Source organism: Mauremys reevesii, linkage group 6, assembly GCF_016161935.1.
Source record: "Mauremys reevesii isolate NIE-2019 linkage group 6, ASM1616193v1, whole genome shotgun sequence".
NCBI lineage: Eukaryota > Metazoa > Chordata > Testudines > Geoemydidae > Mauremys > Mauremys reevesii.
Genome location: NC_052628.1, coordinates 46,466,627 through 46,485,742, shown reverse-complemented (window position 1 = coordinate 46,485,742; position 19,116 = coordinate 46,466,627).

Genomic DNA, 19,116 nt, shown 5'->3' with positions numbered 1-19,116 from the left:
CCTGGGAGTTTTATATTACTAGAAGGGCATGCCTGGCTCTGCCAGGTTTCAAATGCTGCCTGTTGTTCCAGGAGGCAATCGGGGTGAGTGACTGATCCTCCTGGTGCATCCATTGCATCAGGGAATCTCAAAGTGCAACTTCAGTCTGGCATTAAAATCTAGTGGGAGATCAAACTTTGACTCCTTAGGATGGAGAGCTTGCTGAGCCCAGACTCTGATCCAGGCCAGAAGACCCCACAGTTTGCCAGTCTCTGAATAAGTTGGCTACCGCTACTATCTCCAAGCCACACGCCTCAAGGGCATCTAAGAAGAAGGCCCAAGATTCCTGTCGTAAGACTTCCAAAGACCGTGCCCCAAGTTCTCCAGGAAGGGAATCTACCTCAAAGAAGATGAGGTCAATGGTGACTCCAGCCACTTTGGCTCCCATCAGTCTCTGACACTGTATGCATGAGGCTGCTGGTTCCTCAGTACCAAGAGCACTGTTAAATCTAGAGACTCCAAAATGTCAGGCTCTGATGGACCATTGGTACTGTCAGGGGAACAAGGCGGCAAAAAAAGCTCTACCCTTTCACACTCACTATCGAAAAGACCACTCCAGCTCAACTCCCCTTGGACCATTCAAGATTCACAGTACCATCAACTCCCTCAGCTACCATTATGTCAGCTCAGGTCATGGATACAGTACTGACAACACACTCCGTACTGCAGGAGTTTCATTTTCCTCAAGACTTAGCTGTGTCCAAGACACCTGACTCAGTGTTGGTCAGCTCCAACTGTTCTTGGTACTGAGGCCCTCCAGATTCCCAGACATGCATCTGGTGCTGAGAATTGTACCTCTCAAGTTTCTTCTGCTGCTCCACCACTTCAGAGTGACTTGGGAGAGGAGGATTCTGATGAAGATCTTGCCTTGGGCTCTCAAATATCTGTCCATAGTGCTCCAATCCATTCCCATAGAGGCACTTTTCCTTTATTGAGCATGTACCACAAGAACACAGAGGGAAATTAGTGCAGAAGGCCAGCTGTTCACCAGAATATCTCTGCAGGCCTCTCTCAACGCTGCTCATACGCCGCTCATTTGATTTCTACAGCAATAGTTATGAAGAGGGCCTCCTGGCTTCAGCTCTCAGGATTTCCAAAGAAGGTCCAGAATACAATTGAAGACCTTCCTTTTGAGGGCACTAAACTGTTCACTGACACCATAGACAAATCTCCGCACAGGTAAGCAATCGAGGGCCACTTTATGTTCTCTGGAGATCTATATACACATCCAAAAGAGAAAACTCAGTAGGTCCCAGACATCAGAGAGCCCACCCAATTCTCAAGTTCCCACAGATCATATGAACCTCAATTCAAGAGACAGAGGTTCCAGAGGGAAAAAACCATCCACTTCCCAACCCTCTGCTTCAAAGCACCAATTTTGATGGAGGGGTGGAGGTCCTGAGCTGCCATCCCTTTTCATACCAACTGCAGTGTTTCACCTGCCTTCCTCCTTTCAGCAACTCTTTACCACTTCCAGCATGCTTGCGAATCAGTCACTACAGACAAGTGGGTTTTGGAGATCATCTCCACAGGGTACTCCATCCACTTCACTTTTGCCTGCCAACTCCCCTTCCCCGTCCCTCTTCAGGGACCTCTCTCATGAGCACTTTTTAAGACAGGACATAGACTCTCTCCTATACTTGGGTGCTATAGAACCAGTTCCCATGCAGCACAGAGGGAAGGGGGTTTATTCCAGGTACTTCCTGGTTCCAAAAAAAGGTTGGACCCATCCTAGATTTAAGGCTACTCAACACACTTGTGAAAGCACAAAGATTCAAAATGGTCACACTTTGAAGCAATAATTCCATCTCTGGACCCAGGGGCTTTGTTCTCAGCCCTCAATCATCAAGACACATTTCCATACTAATCCACCTATCTCACAAAAGGTTCCTATGTTTTACTGTCAGCCGGGACCATTTGCAGTATAAGATGCTTCTTTTTTGGCCTCTCATCTGCTCCAAAGATCTTTTCAAAGGTCATGTCTTCAGTAGAGGCACACTTCCGCAGAAAAGGAATTCTGGTGTTCCCTTACCTAGACGATTGGTTTCTAAAAGGTTGCTCCCAGGATAAAACTGCAAGGGCAACTTGCAAAGCCATACACCTCTTCCTCGCACTGGACTTACAACTGAACATTCAAAAATCCACCTTGATCCCTTACAAAGGTTAGAATTCATAGGAGCTTATCTCAGTTCAATAGCTGTAAGAGCCTATCTCCTAATGCAAGATTTGCGACCCTTTCCAATGTAGTCAAGCTATCCAAAAGTAGCCCTCAGACACCTGTCCAGAATTGTTTTTGGTGGTTGAGACATATGGCAGCTGATACTTTCATTATAGACCATGCAAGAGTGCAGCCGCTCTGCTTCCAAGGATGGCCTAGGACTGTTATTCCCTGAGCAGACAGTCTAGCCCCACTACTGTCCATATCCACCTTCATAAAGGAATCTCTCAATTGGTGGAAATACCCTCCCAATGGCTGTGCAGTAGTCCCTTTCACCTGCCCTTCCCTTGGCAGTTGTTATAACAATGGATACATGCCTCCTAAGTTGGGGCGCACATCTGGACACCCCTATGGTACAGAGCAAATAGACACATCCAGAGGCGACTGTGCACATCAACCTCCTAGAACGCAGGATGGTCAGATATGCTTGTCTCCAATTTCTACCATTGATCAGGGGCAAACATATAAAGGTCATTATGGACAACATGTCATGCAGGTTCTGTAGCAACCGACAAGAAGGGGCAAGATCCCCCTCCCTTTGCTACAAAGCTGTCAAGCTTTGGAATTGGTGCATACACAATCAGATCATCGTCACAGCAGCTTACCTTCCAGGAATGCAGAATGTGACTGCGGATACGCTCAGCAGGCACTTCTCTCAAGACAATGAATGGGAGACAAAGTCCATCATACTTCACCACACGTTCCAGCAATGGGGTACCTCTCAGATAAATATGTTTGCCATGGCCATGAACAAGAATTGTGTCCAATTCTGCTCCAGAGGCAGGCTGGATCACCAGTCCATGAGGGATGCCTTTTATCTTCAGTGGTTGTTGGGTCTAATGTTTTGCACTATCAAAAGTTCTACTCAAAATAAAAAAGGACCAAGCCAGAGTTAATAGTTCTGACCTGGCTCAGACAGGCATGGTTTCTCTACCTGATACAGCTAGTTATGGACTCACCAATATTTCTCCAGGTCACACCTCATTTTTCTCTTCCAGAATGATGGAAAGATCCTTCACCCTGATCTCTGAGTTCTTTGCCTCAAAGCAGGGCTAGTTGATGGTTCACAGGGTTAGAAACAACCAATTCAGAGGAAGTAAAAGGTTAACATACTTAGTTTGTTATGGGGTTAGTGATGACATGTGGTCTGTGCTTCCAGTGGGGCTGTGGGAGGCAAGAGATAAGGCAACCTGAAAAAACAGAAACTGTGGAAACACTAAGTGCCACTCAGTCATATCCCTCAGATCATGCCCATATAAAGCATCGAGCATATCCAAAAGAAATAGTAAAAACAGCTAAGCCATCAAAATACTAGCTAGCCTCACAGCAAAATTACCAGGTTACTCTAAAAGAGTTTTAAGTGCACAATAACATTGATGTGGATAAAATGAGACCCTCGCTATGCTCTTGAATGAACTCATACAAAAAAATGATAAAAGACAAATTCCCAACAGTCATAGCTGAACACTTTTCAAGAAGTAATCACTCAACATCTTCCCTCTGAGTTCTTTTCATCCCCAAAGGAAACTTGCACACCACCATGAAAACAAGAGTTTGAAAGCTTAAAGTCATAACTTTGCTAGACACTAAAAATAATGAATATAATAAAGACACTGGATTTATGGTTTATTACACCAATCTGCAATCCACTATCTTCCCCCCCCCCCACTTTTTTTCGTCCCATGAGTACAGGCAGTGTTATGTGGCCACTTCACCTTGAATGGTCTCTTACAATTTATGTTAACTACTTATACTAAACAATCTATTCCACCTTGTATTTAGGCATGACACTCTGAGTACCTTTCCCAGACCTGAAAAAGAGCTCTGTGTAAGTTCATCTCTTTCACCAACAGAAGTTGATCCAATAAAAGATACTGCCTCATCCATCTTGTCTCTAAAATCCTGGGACCAACACGGCTACATTGGTACTGCAAATAACAGTGTCTGCTAGTCAGAAAATGCAGACTTAGAGACTTCCAGTATTGGAGGCAGAACCGGACTTGGTTACCAAGGTGACATGCTCAGAGAGAACCAGTATTCATTTGCATCAAACAACCCTACACTTTTTCAAATGTGGTCAACATCAATTGTGCTGCTACGTCATAGTCCGACACTCTCTAACTGTGGTCTTACTCCAGCACCTAGGGGACAAAGTCCACAGCATAAAATTAAATTAAAAGCTCAGATTCAGCCAGGAGGCCCAAAGCTTGAACACTGCTAGCGACGAAGGGTATGTCTACACTTAAAACGCTACAGAAGCACAATGGCAGCCCTACAGTGTAGCCACCTGCACCAGTGGGAGGGGTTCTTGTATCAGTATAGGTAATCCACTTCGGTGAGAGGTGGTAGCTAGGTCAATGGACGAAGTCTTCCTTTGCCCTAGCACTAGATATACCGAGAGCATGGCTGGCTTCATTACATTGCTCAGAGAGGTGGATTTTTTTATACTCAGAGAACCATTGCTATACCAATGTCAGTTCCTAGCGCAGACCATCCCTAAGCTACCCTATCATCCCCAGAGGCAGCTTGTCCATAATATGTGAGAACTAATTTGCTGGACTAGAGCCGTTTGCCCTTCTGCAATATGTGCTCTACGTGGTCTGAGGCTGAACAGCGGGATGTACAGTCTGCATCTTTGGTCTAGTCAAGATATGACTGAGGCAGGAAATGGGGGGGGCAAAGGTACTTTAACCTGTTTTTTGCACCTCCCCCTATTCTTGTCCAGTTGGAAGCCTGATGTAAGGTGGAGCAGCCTCAGGGCTGCTCTAAATTTATGCTAGATTTCAGCAGCGCCCCCCCCCCCCAAGCAGCAGTTTTGGCAGACGAAAGCAACCAGCACCCAGCCTGCCTCTGCCATACCTTCCACAGTGGGGGAGGCACTGTGGCACTCTTATGCTAGATCATTTTACCTAGAGAACATTGTTATAGCAGGGGACAGTATATGCTTTGCCAGTGGTCCAGAGCAATGTAAAGGGGCTGCAACATAGTATCGCACTGGTCCCTGCCCCTCCAAGAGTGTCCACTTTTAAAAAAAAATTCTCTTCAATATGAGCAAGATAATCATGACTTAATTAAAACAAGTAGCTTTTTATTCTTCTGTAATGTCACTCTATTTCCGTGTTTTACAGCAAAAATTAGCATGACTTATTTCAGGGCTGGGCAAATTATGGCCCACGGGCTGGATCCAGCCCCTCAGGGCTTTGGCTCCAGCCCACGGGATTGCCCCCGAGGCGCCACGGGCCCCATGCCACGCTCAGAAGCAGCCGGCACAATGTCCTGCGACCCCCGGGCAGGGGGTGGGGGCAAAGGGCTCCGTGCGGTGCTCTTGCCTCCAGGCACCGCCCCCCGCAGCTCTCATTGGCTGGGAAGGGAGAACCACCTTCGGGGGAGGTACCTGGAGGCACGGCAAGGGCAGTGCATGCAGAGCCCCCCCCCCCCCCACGGGCTACACTACTTCCTGGAGCGGCGCGGGGACAGGGCAGGCATGTAGGTAGTCTGCCCCGGCTCTGGTGCACTTTAGGTAAGCGGCGCCGGGCCAGAGCCCCACCCCTTTCTCAGAGATACGTGTCTATGTACCGCTCCATGAATGGGAATCCCTCTCTTGGCGTTAGCAGAGGTAGATTAAGATTTACTGGGGTCCTGGGCACAAAGAACTTTTGGATCCCTCAGGCTCCGCCCCCTGGGGGGGGGGCCTACGCCCCCTGCTGCGCCTCCTCCCCCCCTCCGCTCCTTAGCCAGGCCACAAGCCGAAGCTGGGCTGTGGTAAGAGCCACACCAGCTGCCCAGGAGATGGGGCACTGTAGGGAGGCCAAGACCAAAGTGGCGGAGGAATCCCCCCACATTGCCCTGGGCCCCACTGCCTCCCTCCGTTGTCCTGAGCTCCGGTCCATGACCTTGCATCACAGGCCCACCCCACTCCTTGCTTCTTGACCACACATGCGCACACACACATCTCACCCGTAAGGCCAGCCCTAGTTCCACCTTATTTCCAAACTCCACTACCTTCATGGATTATTGGCATCAGGCTACGCGTGCCAAAATTAAAACGCCCAGACTCACAGTGGCATAAGCTCTAAACGGCAGGCTACCAGCATTAAGATTTACACCCCCTCCCCTAGTGGCCAAGATTCATGCTCTCTGTATATTAGGCGGCATCCAACAGGGTCACAATGACAAGATTCAGATTAGAGATCCAAGATGGGTGAGGTCATATCTTTTACTGGAGCAACTGCTGTTGGTGAGTGAGACAAGTGTTCAAGTTTACAGACCTGAAGAAGAGCTCTGTGTATGCTCGGACCCTTGTCTCTCACCAACAGAAGTTGCTCCAATAAAAGATATGACCTCACCCATCTTGGTTCTAATAGCCTGGGCCCAACAGGGCTTCAACAACACTGCATACAAAAAAGGAGGCGTCACAATAGCCCAGAGTGACCATTACACCAGGGCACTATTTTCAGGATTCATATTTCTAACATAATGTTGTCGTTGCACCAGGACACTAGAACTACCTGCATAATAAGAGTCATATAGCAGAGTGTGAGTGCTAAAAATACACAGTACAAGCACATTGGGATCCATGCAGCAGGATAGCAGTGTCAGAATGCATGCTCACAATATAGTGGGGATGCACTCCATCCCTGAGTGAAAGGTTCAGCTAAACACAAGGGCACCCGCAAACAGCTGCACTAACAGCAGGATCTACACTATTGGCCCAGTAGGAGTTGCATGACAGGGCACTAATTCACAATCCCAATGCAATGGGATCCAGGCATCAGGTCTTTAGCACCAGAATTTGTACTGCCAGCCTAGTGGGATGGAATTATAGACGTTGGAGGCAAAAAAGGCCTCTGTGATCATCCCATCTTGGTCGAGCTCCCTGCCAATGCAGGGCTGCTCCATACAACATGTTTTGTCCAGTCTCCTTTTAAAAGCCCTTGGGGCTTGTCTACACTACTGCTTACATTGCTGTAACGTCGCTAAAGGGTGTGAAAAAGCCACAGCCCCTCCCCCCTCGAGCGACGTAAGTGACATTGACTTAAAGAGCTGTCTACACCGCTCCCACCGACAGAGCTTCCAGCTCTCGTTGAGGTGGAGTATTACATCGATGGGAGAACGCTCTCCCATTGATGGAGTGTGTCTTCACCAGACACACTACATCAGTGCAGCTGCATCGATACAGCTGTGCTGATGTAGCATGGTAGTGAAGACAAGCCCTTGAGGTTTCCAGTCCTTCTGTGTGGAGACTGTTCCACAGCCTAAGACAGAGATTGCACTGCCAGGAAGGTTTCCCCTGGTAGATTTAAGTCCCCCCCTCTTAATTTTGTCCTGTTACTCGACGTACTGGTTTGTGCAGAGCAGGGTAACAGTCTCAGGAGTCACCTTCCTGGTAGCGTGAGAGCTGCACACCAGCCCCAGCCAAAGGGGAGCCTCGCCTCCATGGTCTTGGAGGGAGGTGGTGTCTGTTTCACTAGAGGGTGGAGGGAGAAGGATGTTGCACCCTGGGCTCGTAAATGGGGAGGGATGCTTGGCTTCTTGCAGGCAATTTAAACCGCAACAAGGAGGTGTCCCAGGAAAGGAGGAGCCACAGGTGAGTGGGGAGGCTCTGGGTGTGTCCCGGGGATGCCCGGATTGGGAACTGGATGTGTCCAGGCTATCCTGGTCTGTAGCGGATATATCTTCTGGGGCAGGAGGATCCCAGCCTCCGGGGGCAGATGTCCCGGGGGATACTGGGCTCTGTGCAGCGGTGCACCATGAGGGGTGGACACAGGGGGAGGCAAGGCAGAGGCTACTGGCGCCCCCGGCATCAACTTACTGGACTCCAGCCCCTGCATTCAGCACTGCAGCTGCCACAATTTGTGGCCAAAAGTTGTCGAGTCCCATCCCAGCTGCTGCAGGGAGAAGCGCCCAGGGGAGATGCAGCCCGAGCAGTGCCTGGAGCAGAGCAAGAGAGCAGGTACCTGGGAGCACCTGGGGGTGCCAGAGTCTGCTGGGATGGGGCTTGACTGAGCCACAGATTTAAATGCTGCCTAAAGGGCTGCGAGAGCAGACATGGGCCCCGAGGGCAGGTGTGCCCCTCCATAAGCATAGTTTGACTGCTATATTTGCGGGGTGGGGCGGGAGGGGAAGCGGGGTGGCATATGCATGCTGAAGCCAGTTCCACTGGCTCTCTCCCCCGGCTTGGAGTGGTACCTGGGCTGCCGATGCTGTGGGGGACAGCTTAATTGGGCGGCGGGAGGTGGTGGTGTTCGGATGCTGCAGCCACTCAGGAAATTCAGATGCACAGTGCCTCTCCCCACCCCATTCCCCATTCCTCTCCCAACTGTCCTTTGCCCCTAAACCCCCACAACCCCCTTTCCCACAGCCTCTTCCCCCACCCTACCCCACCCTCCTTCCCCCATTCTTCTCCCCACTCCCCTTCTCTTCCCCCACCGCCTCTTCCCCCATTCTGCCCCTCCCCCACACCTTCCTTCCCCACTGCCTCTTCCCCAACTCCCTTCCCCCATTCTGCCCCCCACTCTCCCATTTCTATGTCCCAACTCCCCCATTCCCTACTGCCTCTCCCAGCCTCACCTCTCTTCCCCCACTTCCTTTCCCCCATTCTAACCCTCCCCACAAACAGTCTGAGCAGAGCTGCTTTGCCAGCGGTGGATTAAGATTTGTTGGGGCCCTGGGCATAAAGAACATTTGGACCTCCACATCCTCCCTCCCTGCCATGGGGCCCTGCTAAAAGCCAGGCCATGATAAGAGCTACCCAGGGAATCTGGGCTGCTGTGGGGAGCCCTGGACCCTCCACCTGCCCTGGGTGGTGCACCCTAGGGGGCAGAGAAATCAGCCGGGGGCTGCTCTCAGGTACCCTGGCCCCCTGCCCAGGGCAGGTGAAGGGCCCAGGGCTCCCCACAGCTGCCTGGGCTCCCTGGGTGGCTCTTATCATAGCCTAAGGCAGTGCTCCCCAAACTGTGGTGGGACACAGTAGGGCCTGGGTAAGCCCCTGTGGGGGGTGGGCAGGGAGCGCCACCCAGCCCTGCTGTGCCCCCAGCTCCACTCTGACCCCACCCCAACACTACCCGTGGCTATGCTCCCGCCCCCCCAGCTCTGCTCCTGGCCAGAGCCCCAGCCACACCTCCGGCTCCGCTCCTGACCACTGCCTCTGGCCACACAGCAGCCCCCAGCTCCCTTCTCTGGCCCCCTCTTAGCCCCCAGCTCCCAGGGGGGCACAAACTGGGTAAGAGGGGGCACAACTGGGGACCCCAGCCTAGGGTGACCATACATCCCATTTTGGCCCCGGACAATCTGACTTTTTTGGCAAAACTGGGCATTTGTCCCCTTTGCTTTTGTCAACTGATCACAAATGCCTAGTTTTTCAAAAAAGGGGGCTCAGGGGGTGAGTGGCTTGGGCTAGCTCTGCATGGGGCAAGGTAGAGACTTGTGCCAGCTCCAGGCCAGGAGGTGGGGGAGGAGGGAAGGGAGAGGGGGCTCGGGCCAGCTCTGTGCAGAGCTGGCAGGCTAGATCCACCAGAGCTCCTGGCACTGGTAGATTAGCAACAGCAAGGGTGCCAGCATGGGGGAGGAGGGTCAAGGGGCCATGGCCCCATCACTTTTAAAGGTCACTTTAAAAAGGCCCCATCACTTTTACCGGCTATTAGGGTGAGTGATGGGGAGAGGGGCGGAGAGGAGCCAGTGGTGGGCGGAGTCTATGGGAAAGAGGCGGCACGGGTCCGGGGCCTTGGAGGAAGGCGCGGCGCAAGGGCAGGGGCTCATTGAGAAGGGGCAGCATGGGGACAGGGCCTTAGGGGGAAGGGCCACAGTTCGGGCACCAGTGGGCCCCCCTCACACTTTTAGGGAGCTTCCGCCGCTCCTGAGGAACAGTGGGACATATTAGGGAAAAAATTTCTTGGCTAGACACCAGATGAGACACAACACCTTTTAAAAGCCACAGCTAACAATAATAGTGAATAGCATTTTAATGAGAGAGAGAGAGAGAGAGAGAGCACGTAATCCACTCACTATCACTCTAATGGTGGCTATAACTCCCTTTACACCACAAGCTTAGCTGAAGTGCCTAAGTAGCCATGCAAGCTTTAAAGAATCAATTGAAGTTCTTGCAGAATCCCATTTACCTGCTACGCTGTCTGTTAAGCACTGCTTAGCTTATTTAAGGAAGGTATGCCTTGGTTTCTAATCAGATTGACACTGGTTTTCAGCATTAATTTGAAAAATTACAATCTTTAGAATGTAAAAGAGCCATCATAAATATATAAATGAATGTTCCCTTCCCAGGCCATCTTTCCCTTTGCACCAGCAGCAGCCAGAACGCAGGCAAATTAGCTCTCATCTGAAAGACTGAACTTGAGGAGTCTCTAATATGCAGGACCCTACCAAATTCACGGCCATGAAAAACACGTCACGGACCATGAAATCTGGTCTCCCCCCATGAAATCTGGTCTTTTGTGTGTTTTTACCCTATACTATACAGATTTCATGGGGGGAGACCCGCATTTCTTAAATAGGGGGTTCTGCCCAAAAGGGAGTTGCAGGGGGGTCACAAGGCAATACTTCTGCACTGCACTTCAGAGCTTGGTGGCCAGAGAGCAGTGACTGTTGGCTGGGTGCCCAGCTCTGACAGCAGCGCCCTGACAGCAGCAGCGCAAAAGTGAGGGTGACAATACTATACTATGCCACCCTTACTTCTGTGCTGCTGCCTTCAAAGCTGGACGGCCAGAGAGTGGTGGCTGCTGACTGAGGGAACAGCTCTGCAGACAGCAGTGCAGAAGTAAGGTTGGCAATACCATACCACGCGATCCTTACTTCTGTGCTGCTGCTGGCAGTGGCTCGGACTTCAGAGCTGGGCTCCCAGCCAGCAGCTGCTTCTCTCCAGCTGCCCAGCTCTGAAGGCAGCACTGCCGCCAGCAGCAGCACAGAAGGGTAGAAGTACTGAAAACCCCCACCCCCACCCCACACAATAACCTTGCGACTCCCCCACAACTCCTTTTTGGATTAGGACCCCCTACAATTACACCACCATGAAATTTCAGATTTAAATAGCTGAAATCATGAAATTTACTATTTTTAAAATCCTATGACTGTGAAATTGACCAAACTGGACCTTGAATTTGGTAGGGCCCTAGTTATAAGGAATAACCAGAATGGATTTGTCAAGAACAAATCATGCCAAACCAACCAAATTTCTTTCTTTACTGGGGTTATTGGCCTAGTGGAGGGATGGGAAGGGGGAAATCAGTAGACATGATATAGCTTTTGTCAAGGCTGAATCCCCACTCTGGCATTTCGAGTGCAGAAGGTGAGGGCCCACAAGGATTTTAAAAATTAATATTGGCCACTCCAGGCTTGTATTAAGCTCCCAAGGTTACAGCTTTTCTCTGACTTTGGCTTGGTAAATGCTGCTACCACCCAAATGCAAAAAACAACAACAACAACAACAAAACCACACCCTTGGACCCAGGAAGGAACACTTGGGAATTCCTACCCTCAAGCCCTTTCATCCCCTTCCCTCTCCCCACCTCGGGGAAGAGCTGAGAAAGAAAACAAAGGAAATTAGCTGTGCTACCAGCTAATCAAACAACATGCACAAACCTTTTAGGACACCAAAAATCCAATCCTGTTCTTAAAAAAGGTAAATTTTATTAAAAACAAAAAGGAAAAAATGCATCTGGAACTTAGGCTTTTGCTAGATTTTAAAAGAGCAATTCCAAAAATTAAGCACCCAAACTAGCTTTCTTGGAGATTCAGCTTAAAGGTTACAAGCAAACAAAAGCATTTGGGGTTAGCACAGAGGAGATCCAGACGTCAAATAAAGAAATAAACTGATCGCTTCTAGCTAAACATTTCTAATTTACTTACATATTTGGGGGGTTTCAAGTAAGTAATTCTAGGTATGAGCTGATGAATTTTCATACCTGGTTCAAGCCTTACACAGAATTCCTGTAAAAAGCAACGAAGAGTCCTGTGGCACCTTGTGGATGAATACCCACTTCGTCAGACGCAGGTAATGGAAATTTCTAGAGGCAGGTATAAATATGCAGGCCAGAATGAGTCTGGAGATAACGAGGTTAGTTCAGTCAGGGAGGATGAGGCCCTCTTCTAGCAGTTGAGGTGTGAACACCAAGGGAGGAGAAACTGCTTTGAATTCCTGCTTATAGCATTGCTGCTCTGTGTCTCAGAGAACAACAGATAAAGGGAAAGTTTATTTCCCTATTTAAAAAAGTTCTACCTTCCCATTGGCTCTTTTGGTCACTTATTTTCTTTTACCTGTGGGCTTGTTAACCCTTTACAGGTAAAGCAAGCAGAGAACAGACACCAAGAGCAATTTTACAGCTAGCTGTCTGTCCATATGGGTGTCCATAAAGGAGCTACCCACCCCCCTTCAGTTATCACAGATTTTATAGTAAGGTTTTTGATACAGTCCCACATGACATTCTCATAAGCAAATGCAGTTTAAATTAAATTACTAAAAGGTAGGTGAAAAACTGGCTCAAGGACTGTACTCAAAGAGTACTTATCAATGGTTCACTGTCAAATTGGGAGGGCATATCTAGCAGTGTCCCACAGGGGTCAGTCCTGGGTCTGGGACTATTTAATATTTTCATTAATGATTTGGCTGCTGGAGTAGAGAGTATGCTTATAAAATTTGCTGATGACACCAAGCTGGGAGGGGTTGCAAGCACTCTGGAGGACAGAATTAGAATTCAAAATGGCCTTGACAATTGGAGAATTGGTCTGAATTCAACAAGATTAAATGCAATAAAGACAAGTGCAAAGTACTTCACTTTGGAAGTGAAAAATCAAAGACACAACTACAAAATGGGGAATGACTGGCTAGGCAGAAGTACTGTAGTACTCTGTAAAAGCAGCAAAGAGTCCTGGGGCATCTTATAGACTAACAGATGTATTGGCGCATGAGCTTTTGCGGGTGAATACCCACTTCATCGGATGCATGTGCATTATAGTAGAGCACAAACTGAATATGAGTCAACAAGGTGATGTAGTTGTGACAAAGGACAGTATCATTGCAAGGTGTAGTAACGGGAGTGTTGTATGTAAGATGGGGAGGTAATTGTCCCACTCTACTTGGCACTGGTGAAGTCTCAGCTGAAGTATTGTGCCCAATTCTGGGCAGCACAGTTTTGGAAAGATGTGGAGGGAGTCCAGAGGACAGCAACAAAAATAATAAAAGGTTTAGAAAACGTGACTCAGGAGAAAAGGTTAAAAAAACTGGGCATGTTTAGTCTTGGGGAAAAAAAACAAAAACAAGCAAACAACCTCCCCAACCCCCAAACCTGATAATCTTCAACTTGATAACAGTCTTCAAATATGTTAAAGGGCTATTATAAAGAGGGCTATGATCTATTGTTCTCCATGTCTACTGAAGTTAGGACAAAAAGTAATGGGCTTAGACTGCAGCAAGGGAGCTTTAGGCCTGATATTAGGGAAAACTTTCTAACTCTAAGTAGTTAAACTCTGCAATAGCCTTCCAAGGGAGGGAGTGGAATACCCATCATGGGCGGATTTTAAGAACAGACTGGACAACACCTGTCAGGAATTGTCTAGGTTTACTTGGTCCTGCCTCAGTCCAGGGAACTAGACTTGCTGACTTCTTGCTGTCCCTTCCAACTCTACAGCAATATGGTTCTGTGATTCTATGATGCTGCACTTATATATTAGTTAAATTTCAACCTAGAAGCAGAAAAGGGGGTTTAGTTTAGGGAGGACAGTTGGGAGTTTTATCTTAAATACTGCAAATTCTACCATCCACGCCAAGCAGCAGAACACTGCTCTAGCTCGTTTTAAGAAACTCAAACTACCAATGGCCTAGGAAGAAGTCAATTGTACTCTTCAGTTCCACTCTTGTGTAGCTGTTAGTAAGATGGGTCATAGAATATAGGTGATACTTACAGGATGGTAGATTGTGTATCCTGGAACGCAGAAACTAAAATAAATGTAGGGTCATTGTAAATAACTAAGTGAAGAAGCACTCACAGCAAAAAGGGTTTACCTGACCCTTGAATGTATAAATGGGAATATCAGCTAGGAATAGAGAGGTGATATTACATCTGTCTACACCAGTGGTAATAATGTATCTAATTCTAGCATCTACATTTTAAAAGGAATGTTGGAAAAATTGGAGAGAGTTCAGAGATGATCTGCAAGAGTGGTTTATGGTCTGGAAAACATAAGAGATTTAAAGATTTAGTTTATTGAAGATAAAGTTAAAAGCTGACAATCTCAATCTATAGTTACCTATACAGGAAGAAGAAATCTGATACTTCAGGGCTCTTTAATCTTTGAGAAAGCTCCAGTGGTAGGACGTTGTGTAGTCACATTGCTTAATGTACTACTGGCAGGTGCTCATATATAACAGTGCTGAGTACAGTAGAGCAGTGTTCTCAATGACTGGTCTGCAGAGTGGCACCGATCCCTGAGATCTCCCTGACACAGTTTAGGAAGGCAACAAGCCAGTCCCTGGTATCAAAAAGGTTGAGAAACTCTGCTGTAGACCCTATGTAGATTAGAAATGGTCAGAGCTCAAACGAGGAAAAAATACATGTTTTTCCCACAGACAGTGATTGAATATTGGAACAGCTTCCTGAGGGCTGTGGTAGATTCCTCATCACTTTGAGTCTCTAAGATAATGCTCTTGGTCAACAACAAATTTAATAGAATTAAAACAGAAATAAGTGAGTGGACTCCTATGGCCTGTGTTGTGCAGGAGGTAAGCTTAGATGATCATCATGGCCCCTTTGGGCTTTAAAAATCAAAAATCTTGAATAGTTTTTTTTTTTAAATCATGGAAGTTCTGGACTCCAGGCAGAGCTGTGATAGAAATCCAGCCTTAGCTATAAGTATCACACTACTGAGTGTTGTGAAGCATTCAGACGAATGATGTTCTACTTGTGGTGTATTTTTCTGATATATGACCCTGCAGATTTTGGTTGTGGGAGTGATTGCCCCCAGGAGATTAAGCGCCTGGCTGCTGTTTACGATCAGCCCAGACACCCGTGCTGAGAGAATATCTAACCTTTTATGTGACCTGATCATCAGCCTTATCAGAACCTGATCATACGTTTTAAAACTAACGTTTTGTTTTTAGTAATTAATAATAAATCTTTTTTAGAATTTTGCATTTCTGTTTCTTCGTTTCTTTTCTGTTGGAAGCATTCATTGCTGTTAAAGTGTTCTGTGCTGGTTAAGGTTTGCACTTTGGGGCGAGGTGAAGGTTAGGCTTGGGGGGGGGTTACCATGGCGGCTGTGGGTTTTGGGCGTTGGAAGGGGTGTGGGGTGGGGGAGGGGTGGTATCTGCCCCCTGGTGATTTTTTCTTTTTCAGGGCACCGGGAGGGGGAGGTGTGGATCAGAAAGTGCATGTGAAGGGAAGCCTGCCTTTACATACACCACACAGACTGTCCCTGGTGCCCAGTGACTGCAGTCTGTGTGTGCCCTGCAGTTGACCCTGCAGCCAAGTCTGCATGCATGGCATATGGGCTATGCACTGACATTCCCCCCCCCCCACCCAACAGAAGAAAGTCTTCTGACACCAGAAAACGACGTGAAACAGTCAGTACACCCAAACGCTTTTAATAATGTAATACACAGTGGGGTTTGAACTTGGAGTTAGGACTGGTTGATGCTGTAAGGAAATCATTAGACAGCAGCGTTTGAGTCGCCGCTCTGGTCTTCCTGCCGCATCCTCCCTCATTCCAGGTGTGTGCGATGCTGCTGGCTGACACCTCTCTCTCGACTGTCTCTGCTCTGCCGCCTCCGCTCTGGAGCTGGCCATCAGTTCCTGGAACATGTCGTCCCTTGATTTCTTGAACAAATACATGTTTTGCCACAGTAAACAGTCTCTAGTCATTTTCAGTCAAGAAGACCAAACAGGGAACCAAGTCTCAGGAGATCTCAGAACTAGTCCGAGATTTGAACGAGAGACAGCTCATCCTCTTGCACAAAGTCCTGGTAAGCCTGTAACAGTACACTAATTCCACTAATTAGATGCAGCACTTCCTAACTAGTAGACCAGGCCTAAGTGAGTCATCACAGTGCTTGTGACTAAATGTATGTATGTTGGAAGCATCAACTGCAGTTGAGATATGGCATGTCTTTCCCAGTAAGCATTGGCGCTATGAGGAACAGCCAAAGTTAAAGAATAGGATAAATAGAGGGAAAAACAGCCATGAAATATTAAAGCAGTTTCCAGAAGCAAGCACCATAGCAATAGATAATTCAAGGCATTTTAAGTGCACCACTTCAGGCTTCACTGCCCAGACCTTTATTCTTCCAAGCAAAGTTTATTCCTTCACATGATGCACTCAGTTAACCATACACTGCAAAGTTCTTATATAACTAATCTGAGCCTTTGACTTCAAATGCTACCTAAGATCTCTTACAAATTCCATCTCACTTGAGACCAAAGAGAACTGGTGTGTAGCAATGGAGCAGAACAACAACGGTGTAGAAGATTTCTCTTTCAATGTATTTTCTGTTACTCCACATCAGCCCAACAGATCAGATGTCCTGGTGTCAGATGATGACAAAGCTGGTGCCACTTTACTCTTTTCAGGTGTTTTTTAAGGGCTGGTGGGGATCACTTTCATAGTGATGGGATGGATCAAATATGCTGCCACTATTCTGTTTGAGTGGACTCAGTTATTAGGGCCTATTCTGCTCTCTGTTGGTGTGACTTTTGTTCTGATTGCCACTTGTAAATTTAAAATTCTGACATGTAAATCTCCTCCCCATTTGACTAGCTCTATTACATAGGAACAAATAAATAAAATAAAAAGTGGGGGTATATTATGTATCCACACATACACTCACAATTTGTATAAAATAACAGCTGAAAAGGTCTGCTGCAGTGAGGTGCTGTCATCACCTCACTAGAGGGTATCAGCCCTGTGTAGGATTAGGCCTAACATAAAACAAGAGGGCAAATACTGGGGAAGGTACAAAAATTCCTTCGTACTTAATGTGAGAAATGTCTCTTTCAAATGCCTCCATCTTCTCAGCATCTGGTCTATGTACTGTACTTAACTGTTACAGCAATTAGAATTTGTTTAAATAGTAAAAATCTCTGATTAACCTTATCAGACTTGCCTATTTACTAGGTCAGAACATAGCCTTTCAGGAAATAAATGATGTAACGACCAACAGGGTAACATCTCTAAAATGTTATTGTTTTACTTTGCACCTTGGTTATATCTATTTTTATGTTGTCTTTCCTTTATTTTCATGAAAAACAAAAACATCTGCTTCTGTCTGATGAAACAAAACAGAACCAAATGAATATACTGAAAAATTGTGTTCATCACTTTGAAACAAACAACACTTTATTTTGAATAAACATATCTTCATAATCAGAGCCAGGCCTATGACCTAATTTGATGATACCTCACTTCTAATCTCTTCAACTCAAAATGAATATGTGTCTTCATGGTTGTTGATGCAGGTGTAACTTAATGAATTCAGACTAGATTTATCTGACATTTAGTTGCTCAAACTGGTGTCAGAAGCATAATATCCTCCAGTTTTTTGTACCAGGCAATACCAGTAAACTGCCACAGAGCAACGTAAATCAGAAGTTTATCTTCTAGTCCATAAAACACCTGATGTGAATTTTTTATGAAGCTGTCCTAAATAAATGGCTGCCAGAATACATAGCATTCTCTTAGAAATCTAGCAAATGGATGGTGATTGAACTGAGGAGACATTATGTCACATAGCAATTTTTGACTGGCTGTTATGTATTATTATTTCAACAGCATATAAAAGTGTACTAGGCAAATATAAAAGAGAGACCTTGTGCCCTGAAGAGCTTACAGTCTAAGAAGCATGCACCCTGAAAAGGATTTGCTGAGTGACCAGATTCTTAAAGTTTGCAGGTCTGAGGCTAGGGCCGGCTTCAGCATTTTAGCCACCCCAAGCGGCGAAAAAAAAAAAAAAAGCCGCAATCAGCGGCACTTCGGCGGCAGCTCTACTGAGAGGGCCCCACCACCAAATTGCCGCTGAAGATGCTCCTTTGCGTTGGATGCCCCAAGCACCTGCTGCGCTGGTGCCTGGAGCCAGCCCTGTCTGAGGACTATATTTTAGATAAAATATATTGTAATGAGCGTGCACAACAGAGAAGTGGAAGGGAGAATAGGGTTTCAAAATAAGAATGTGAGATTATTAAAGTATGTTATGTACCCCTCTTGAATGCTTTGATGTGTGTGAGTGCATATACTTATACACACACTGAAGTATATTATACATAAAATTCATACAAGTTATTTTAACCTTACTTGTTAATTTCTATATTAAATGGCAGTAAGCTGGAAACAAAAACACATACCTAATAGGCCAAATCTATCCATTATGTATTTTCACTCAAGTCAGTATTATGTATTATTTTTGTGTGTTGAGTTACACCAGGGGTCACAATACGATCCACTGTATGATAATATTTCAAAATCTGCACGAGAGTAAATGTCTAGAATATAAAATTTAGCTCTTCCATGTACTAAAGTGTCACTTAACTCCAGTTTAAAAACTGTCAACATAATAATCTTATAACCAAGAATAATTTTGCTTAATCTGGCACACTGAATTAGGAGAAATCTGGGCATAGTTTAGTGAAGGATTCCAATTACCTTTTGCTTCTAAAGTCCCAGTGTGGATACGTTTTCTGAACCTCTATCAAAACTCCTTAGATATTTGTTATCTGAAATACTGGAACAAATTCAGCCCTAGTGTCAGACATCGAGTTCAACTATTTACATTAATGGGAGTTGCACCCACTTACTTCGGGGCTGAATCGGTCCAATGTGCCTGAATTACCTTTATGTCAGGCGTTTCCTGACAGATAATGACTGCT